The sequence below is a fragment of the Aplysia californica genome, unplaced genomic scaffold (assembly GCF_000002075.1).
Source record: "Aplysia californica isolate F4 #8 unplaced genomic scaffold, AplCal3.0 scaffold00054, whole genome shotgun sequence".
Classification (NCBI taxonomy): domain Eukaryota; kingdom Metazoa; phylum Mollusca; class Gastropoda; order Aplysiida; family Aplysiidae; genus Aplysia; species Aplysia californica.
In genome coordinates, this window is record NW_004797324.1 from 413,230 (window position 1) to 422,822 (window position 9,593).

A 9,593-nucleotide genomic window follows, 5' to 3' on the forward strand; every position below is an offset into this window, starting at 1 on the left:
GACTACCAAAGCAGTGCATCTGTGTGCGGGAGTGCGTCTCCGAATAGTTCCTGGATGCTTGCCGGAGACGTCTCCGAATATCTTCTGCCTCGTTGGAAAGTACCTATGGTACTGTGGGTCCCACTTGTTTTCTTTCCCTATTTTGTTTCGTCTATTTTGGTAGACTAGAATCGCTAGTGCATGGCGGGTGCTCCTGTATGGTTTGCTTCTTCTTTCATTCCAAACACCCGTCGTTCTTATCTCTCTTCCTTCTTTTCTTTGCTCAGTTACTCTCTTTTGCAACGCCTCTACTTCGAAACTAATATGACCTGTTTGTTGTGCTTGTAAGTATCGCCAAACTCTCACTAAAACTGTAAAAGAAAATAAAAAGCACCATAGACAGGACGTATATATTTTTAACCTATTAGATACGGTACCAATATCGTAACCGATCAATTCCACCGTGGAATCGTCAGTGTCGATATTCTGAAGACTCGGGTATTGAGTACTCTAGGCATGCGCTGACGGTACCTTCATCCCCTCTCTCTCTCCTCCGGCATTCTCGCGGTCTCTCCTGAGTCAACTGGTCAGGAGAACTGTGCACGCACCTATTTCCTGATAATCCGGATCCAATGTGTGTGCGTGTTTAGAATTAACCGGTTTGAATCTAGGTTTTGTGTTTTTTGGATTGGGCGGTCTCGGTTTTGGATTTTTGTGTGTGTGTGAGGTAATTTATGAAAACGATGTAGAAAATCCTCACTTCTAAATCTAACTCTGAATTTCTAGACAATGATTGAAGCCACTGGACTAGATAGCAACCGACTTGATCGTCAAGGAACTAAAGACACTACTATACTGGTAAACAAACTGCAAATGAAAAGCAATTACCTCTAGCTCTGGCACCTTGTTCTTCACCCAAAGTCATACTTTCCACATACACATACAACGCTTTGAGGTGCCCTCGCCATGTCAACATATGAAATGTGATAACTATAATAATATATGTCAATTGATATCTTATCACGAATGTCGCTGTCCTATGCAGATCAAGTCTCTGTTTCCGAACAATCGTATTCAAACGTTCGTCTTTTCGTTATATTTCTCAGTTTTCATAACACTGATCTACGTAGGGAACTGTGTCAAATTGTAATGCTAATAATAGAAATTGGAGTCCGGGTGGGAAAAAGAGGGGGGGAGAGAGAGAAAAAAAGGGGGGGGGGGGGTAGTTTTAGACCCAGACTCTGACAGACTGACGGCTGAACGGGGTGACACGTCTCTCTCATTTAAATTCCCTAAATACAATTATACTGACTGAGCAGTCCTTGTCATAGCCGGCCGGGTGTCTTGGCCAGATAAGGTAACTCAGGGAAGCAGGCAATGAATAGAAAACTAAACAGAACCATGAATGACTTAAAATTCAACAGGCAATAAAAAATGAGAGCTATGATGACAATGGATTATGGATGTACTGGCAGTAATGAGAGACAGGTTGAATGATAAATGTCATTGATGAAATAATTTAAAATGATTTGTACTGTAAATTTGTCCTATCTTTGTGAGAAACAGAGAGGCCAACTGGCAATAAGAAGCTGTCTTTGGGCTAAGTGGGCAAAAAGTGAAATTCGCCAGAGCGCGATTTACATACGTTGCGAGCCAGCGTTACAAACAAAGATGAAGGAACAAGTTTCCGTATTGCGACAACACAATAGTAAACCATTATTGTCTCTTGAGAGCCTTCAAATCGGTGATAGTTAATTGTATTATAAATTTGGTTTTACTTGAAAAACTTAATGAGTAGTATCAGCAATTAATCTTTTGTCCACTATCCAGCCGACAAAAAGTGACCGGCACTGCCTGTCTTGTCCAGTGAAAGAGCCGCCTCTGTTGTCTTCGGGGGAGTGAAAAACAGACCAACTCACCCGTAGTTCGACTTAACCGTTGGGGCCACTAAATTAAGAGACATAATCAACATCTTTCTTCAGGCTCATATTTTGATTATAGTGCTGAAGCAAAAAATAAAAATGACAGCGACAGGAAGGGTTACAGAGCAATATTTCATTCACCTCATTATTCACACCGTGCTTGTGTGTGTGTGTATGTGTGTGTGTGTGTGTGTGTGTGTATGTGTGTGTGTATGTGTGTGTGTGTGTGTGGAGAGAGAGAGAGAGAGAGAGAGAGAGAAGAGAGAGAGAGAGAGAGAGAGAGAGAGAGAGAGAGAGAGAGAGAGAGAGAGAGAGAGTATTGCAAGTATCCACAGGCGGCGAAACTAACAGCACGCGTGTACTAACTAAAACGTACCTATCCGAAAAAAACCCGCCCTCTGACTGAACTGATTGTGCTGTATTCCCGGATACGGTAAAATATCACTGCCATGTTGTTTCGTCTCACAATACAAAGTCTGCTAAAAACTGACTTTAGATCGCTAAAATCCCCTAAAAAGTGAACTTTATTATAGAAATTATTGCGTTTTACACAGGTACTTTTTAGACACAATCTTCTTAATAAAGATTAAACTTCTAATTATGACTCGGGACCTCAGAAAGTGAACGTTACAAATGACAGTCGAGAGTGCGTTCCCAGCCGAGTATGTTACACTGAGGCTTTACGTATTACTGATAATCGTGCGGCGCGCCATACCCTTTGGCCTTGAGGGGAGAGGAACAACAAGAACAGACGTGGTTATTGCGTTGTGACCTCTCTCTCTCTCTCTCTCTCTCTCTCTCTCTCTCTCTCTCTCTCTCACACACACACACACACACACATATATATATATATATATAATATATAGCCGCTACTTGCCCTCCCCTTGATGTTTGAGTGCGTCCCTTCTGGACCAGTTTACGTAATACCTGGTCCTTTTTGGACCAGCTGAACAGGTAAATTTGTTTCGCCACGTAGTAATCGGACGAAAGAACGATTACATTTATTAGTGGCATCGAATACAAGTCGGTCATTTGCTTTTGAGGATGTTTTATTTTGTCTGTACGTGCTGTGTTTTAAAAGTCTTGGTTTGGGAACCATCCCAAGATGGGGAGGAAAGGTGGGGGGGGGGGGGGGACTTATTTACACACTAGGTACGCTTTAAAGTGTGCTTTACAGAGGTGTGTTAAAGAAACGGACGAGCAAAATAATTTTCTAACACAGCTGCAAAGCGATAGGTCTACAAAATCAATATATTTTTATTTATCCTCCAAGGAGTCTAATTTCCACTTCCCCGAGGCGAGCAGAGCACGGGCAATAGATAGACAGCAGAATCGCAAATTGCATCCACTTCAAAAGATTGAATAACGTGGCAAACAGAAGAGGCAATGCGAAAAAAATCGATAACAAATTTTAAGCAATGCTGATACATAACAAGATGGTCCACTCAGCCAAGAAAGTGTCCGCCGGAAATCCGCGCAATGGCTCGGATGGCGCTGCAGTCTTTGTTTTGAAGCTCTCTTTCGTTTCTCCAGAAGAAGAATAGGAATAGCACTTCCTTGCGCGCGCAGAACGACTAGTGTTCATCAGCTGTTCGGGTTCGTTCAGTGCGGAGTTTTAGTTGTTTTAAAAAAAATGACCTCTCGCCTCTCATTCTAAAGTCAAATTAAACGAAAAAAAACAGTCGCCTCTTCCGGAAGTCGCCGGTAGATGTTTTCTGCCAGGGTAACCATTTTAAAAAAGCGTTCTTCCGAAATTTGAATTCTTATTTATTCAAAAACTTGTTAGTTTCACTTTGATTTTTTTCACACAAGTAGAGTAACTCTGTTCGCAAAGGGTTCGCATTTGCGAAGAGGGCGCCACCAAATTTTGAGGAAACTCTTTTAATTGGCTCAAAGAGAGGAGTGGACCATCTTGTTATGTATCATCATTATTTAAAGCAAGAAATCGATGTACACAACTGGTACAAAAGATCCTTGTAGTTTCTGTTTCAAAGTGAATTCTCCCATCGTTTTTATTGACGTACTATATAGTGTAGGCAGGCCTATTACACGTTAGTTAATTGATCGACTTTAGATGATTGTATTTTACACTAAGTATCATTTATATCAAAACAGCTGTGAAACATCTAACGATGCGCTCGAAACCCAATAAGAAACACAAAAACCTCCCAAAAAACAAAAAACAAAAACAACATTTAAAAAATCAAAACAATATTTGTAAACTTGCAGTGAGGGGTGAAAAAGCACTTCAAGTCAAACGTAATTACGTTTGATTTGAACTCAAAAGAACCGTTTGACTTTTATTAACAATACTTGTAAAGAAGAAAAGGTGCTGGGATCCGAGAAAAAGAATACACTTTTCAGAAGATCAACTACAGCGACTTCACCACAAGTGAGGTCGACTGTGTTACAATGTTCTGAAGCAACAATAAAGAGGTTATGAATAGTACGAGAGTTCACAGCTGTGACGTTCTCACATAAACATACGGGGGCTAAGCGGCCATTCTTGTGAGGCACTGAAGCAGCGCTACCATCCTCCTGCACGTCCCTTCATAGAGTGTGAAGCGTTGGGCTCACAGTGAACACTTTGTTCACTTTTTCAAAAGGCTTTCTTGCAGCTGTTGTTATTTAACCATAACGTTTCGTACACTCATACACTAAACTGCACCTAATGAATGACGTGGGAAACATAATTGCACTTAAATTAAATGTGTGCTGTAGGTGATCAATAGATAGAGAACTGTCACTGTGAGGCTTTTTTGAGATTGTAAAAGAACACTTTTATACTTACAAAATGGATTGCTTTTCCTCCTATGTCATGTCGGTTGCACTCTCTACTGATGCAGGAAGATGGTTGTCTTCGTCAGTTTTTGTTCTTTAAAATAAAAATCACCAAATCACTACCTCTGTAACTATATTATTACAATATAGTGCGTTTGTTTTGATTCCTTTCACGGTAGCCCCCCATGGCACTGTGTACATGTACATGTTTGTTAGTCACCTCAGGCCTCGCAGGAAGAGAGTCATTGTTGTTTTCAGAGTGTCTTCTCACAAAAAGTCACTTTGGATCTCCTAATAGTCAAACTGTTATGCAGCCTACCACAGCACCACAATGAACGGCCCATTACTGCCAGTAAAATCAGACGATAACCTCATCTTTTGATAGATCATGTCCTGTTTAGAATTTCTAAATACTTCACCAGGCACGAGGCAATGTCACTAGAACCACGTTTTGTTAAAGTTTTATTCCAGAGATAGCTGTAGCCTGTCTTGTCATGAAAACTTTCAACACGTACATTGTAGTAATCCAATTACCCTGTCTTGTAGATGTCCCTCTCATTCGATACAAGTAGCATCAAGGCATCTTCCATTTCAAAGTGTCACAGTAACCACCCTCTCGTCATTTTGCACATCTTCTTTGAGGTCATCACTGTACTGGCGTGTTGCAGCAATTGTGTGTTCCACCTTGATTCCCTAACTTGTTTTCACTGTGATAAGAAGTAGAGCAGATTGCACATAATAATATCTTTCTTCGGTCGATGGAAGGCTAAGTTTAGAGGGTAAAATGCTTTTTTGCAACTTGGTAGGGATGCAAAGAGTGTTGCGCCAGCCAATTCAAGCTTTTTAACATACGGTCAATGCGTTTGCTCAACACTCGATGCTTGGGACAGATATTTAGAAATCCTTGATTTTCAACGAGAACCAAAATCAACCACAGGAAATGATTCTATATGGCTCTTAATTTTTAAAAATCTAATCACCTAAATGTTGAAACCGACTTAAATGGCGTCAGCTATCATCTTCCTCAATAAATCCCACTTTAGATATTTTGTCAAGTGCTGCATTAAGAATCTCATTCCACAATACTCAATGTATGTAATTACATGTAGAATGTTTTACACTATGCCATTTTTCCGTTTGATATAAACATGTGAAATCCTGAAGCTTTTTTTAAAGTTTTGTAGTATAAGTACGCCTGAATTATGCCCAAACTTCTTTGATAATTCTAGCTACGACATCCAAATGCATCTGGCGTTGTCCAAGGTCCCCAAAGATTTCAAAAGCTAATTCTTTGTCCATAAGTGAACTTTTCCTTACAATGTTGCTTGCAAGAACATGTATCGAGATTGCAGCCAACTCCTAGAGACCTTGCTTCAACAGTCCTTTCTTTGCATTCGGGTACTGTTTTCTAGAGGTACAGAATTCCTGCTTTTCTCTTCTTTTAAATACAACCCTCGTGCATTTTTCCTTTGTGGTTGGCGTGGCATGCCAAGATCATCTACGAAAATAAGTAGAATCAACTGGTCGCCACGAAGTAATGCTCACATAATCCCATACATTCTTCTGAGGTCTGGCTTTTTACATGGGCCTTATGCTCTTTACCGTCAAACTACTCAGGATCTAGAAAGCTCAAGCAATTCTTCTAAAATTGAAAATTAAACTCTTAATCTTACACGGTATCTTCAAGATCAGATTCTAGGGCAACATCTGAAGTTTTGTTGCAGTCAACTCCTTTATTGCATACCTTTGTTTTTCTGGCTTGTTCACTTTGTGACTGAAGCTGAAGCAGTAGGAATGACTGAGGCAAATCGAAAGCAGAAAATGACTTACCAATTATATACTAAATGTTGAGCTTGTATTTTAGCCTTAAAAAAAGCAAACTAATAGCAGTATTATGATATAAAGTGCATATCTTGTATCATTACAGGTACTGGAATGATCATGACGATGATGATGATGAAAGTGACAATTGTGTTTAAGATAACAATAAAATATGTGATTTCGATGTTTATTATGATTATGAGGGACCTGATAAAATGCTGACCGAGATGGGGATCAAAATTTAGTGCGTGCTTTCTAAAGGTCGCTTACTGTTATAAGTAAATATTAAAATCAAATTCTCCAACCTCTTCTACATTTAGCGGACCCTCTTAGTCTTCATGTGTATTGTGAGGTTCTTTCTTCTCTCTTATGTTTTTATAGGTCTTTTGCACCTTTTAGTTTTGATTTAAGTGACATCATCTTCCATAAGTTCAGAGTCCAGTTCACTGTTTTCCCTCAGCACAAAAGGTTTAATTGACACTGTTTTGGTCACGCCACTCTAGATTTTCCAGCAAATTCTAAGTTGAGAGAATAATATGCAACGTTATGTGGGAGTTCAATGGAATACTGTATTTTGTCAAGGGGCATTACGCTAATAAAAACCTAATACATTGATTTCGAATTCGAAAAGTAGTTTGTTGTAAGAAAAAAATACTACATGTACATTGCTCAATAACGAGTACTTTGTTTAAAGTCGACACGATCATGATTTAGTGTCCATTGATGGTATTTTTCGACATAATCGTTACAGAAAATGTCTAATTCGTGGACATCTGCTTCTATTTGTTGGAGAAAACTGAGACCAAGACCAATCAGCTGGCCTCATCAAACGCTACAGCATAATTGATGTTCATTTTTTCGAAATTCTGACTTATTACAAAGTTGAATGTCGGTGACGATTAACGAATATAATAATACTAGCTGGGCCCCCTTTTGATGAAAGGAATTATCGGTGCATTACCATCGACTGAAAGTCATTGGCGTACTATATTTACACCCTACTGGAAAGGAGCAATAAATCGTAAGAGGTGCAAAAAAATTAGAAGGTCTAGATCTGTACTCTCAAAACAAAATACGCCTCTCGAAATATCACTTCCGGCACTTCCGCTGTGACGGACAGCTTTGCAGATTTGTTTCGTTTCTCAGTGGAATAATCACAAAGGCCAAAAAAGGACAGGTACTTTTGGTCAAATATATTTTTTATAAAACCAGGAAGTGAATACATAAACAATCGGGCTCCACCAGTGGGACCTATCTATCTTTTTGTAGGTACTTGCCAACTTTCAACTCTGTAGCAGTCGTGGTTTTATGGGAAAGGTGACACCTGTGTTTCCAAGTTGTCAAAATATAATAACAGATTATGTTTATAACCTTCCTCACCAAGCCATACAACTCCTGGCTATCAGTATGCAAAGAGGAGAGCTTGGCTTTTGCAACTCAGACATCGGTACAGAAATGTTAAGTGATAATCAGTTATAGAGCAATTCTTTCCAAAGCAGTCCTAAGTCACCACGATAATAATAATAATAATAAAAAAAGAATGGCAATCTGCACACCATTGTTAGGGAAACGGGGGAGGGGAGGCCAAGGTGTGTTTGGTGGGTGAGTTTGGGGGGGGGGGGGGGTCATTAGAGGTTCATGACCTCACCCATATGCCCCGCTTTTTTAAATTTTTTTATTTGCTTGTTTGTTAGTTTGTTTATTTTTGCTTTTTGGGGGTGGGGTGGGGTGGAGGGGGTGTCTCTTTTCTTTTGTCTTTTTATTTTGCTTTTTTGTGTGTTTCTGTTTGTTTTGTATGTTCTTTGGTTTCTTTTCTATTTGGTTGTTGTTTTTGTCTTTGGTGTTTGGGTTTGTTTTTCTGGTTCTGTATTTTCGATCTTTAAATCATAATCTATAGTTTTATATTGTAAGAATGAAAATAAACAAATTGAACACAGGTTCTAGGATAAAGACATCCTCATTATGGATGAAATACTTGCCTAGGGTAAGATGAGTCTTCCCACCACTCTCTCCCTACAAAAAATAGACGAAAAAAGGTTACATTTATATTAAACCGAGTCAAAAGACATTTTTTACATGAACTAAGCAACACAACTACCTTAGCCTCAATTTGAAAGGAAGCAAATGAAAGCTTGCCGTTCTAGCATTTTAAGTATATCGTATCTAGAAATAGAGAACTTAAAATGCTTCGTCAATTAAACCAAAAGTCAAAGGGTAAAAATCATTGATAACGATCGAGTATGGTCATCAAAAACTGACCTTGTGCAGTGGAGATAAAAAGACGTAATCTGCTGTGGTGCGTAGATTGCGTTGAAGTAATCAGTAACGAATACAAAGGTTACCTCGTCAGAACCTATATAATATTAGAATTCTCTTTCTTTTCAACTACCAGCGAGCACTTATTTAAGGTAAGTCTATTATTTGATGAATGTTTTTAAGCCGTTTTAACTCAATGGCAAAGTAGAGATGTCACCTTCGTAATGGGATACAGAAGCTTAAAAGCTGTTCATACTACCAGTGTTCAAACACGCCAATGATTCGAACCTGGACCGCGTGCAGTTTTGTGAGGGGTCTTCCCAACTAGGTTTACTCACAAACATAGCACTAATACAAGATTAGGTTAAAAAACATCTCTTTCGTTTTTGAAGGGATGGGATTAAGTAAGCTCGAAAAGTGGCGTTTCAGCTTGGTTTCAAAATAGCAAAGAGGACAGAAGGAAGACAGAAGGACAGAAGACTGAGACTGTGCACCAAAGTAGACATCTAAAACTTTCTTCTAAGTATGAATAGATCCATATTATGTGTTTTGTTCATTTGGTAGAGATGTTGCCCACTACACCGGTGTGCGTAGGGCCGTTATTGGTTTTTCTCTCCCCCCCCCACCCAAGCCCACTCGTGGAAATGCTTATGTTTTCGCTAAATCAATCTCTAGATCTAGATTCTAGTTGTCTCATATCATTTGCTTGAAGTGTCAGGGACAGTGAAAACCTCTGTTTAAAATTTCTCAGTTAGGACCTTTCATGCAGAACCACTGTCCGCGCTTGGGAGAGAGAGAGAGAGAGAGAGAGAGAGAGAGAGAGAGAGAGAGAGA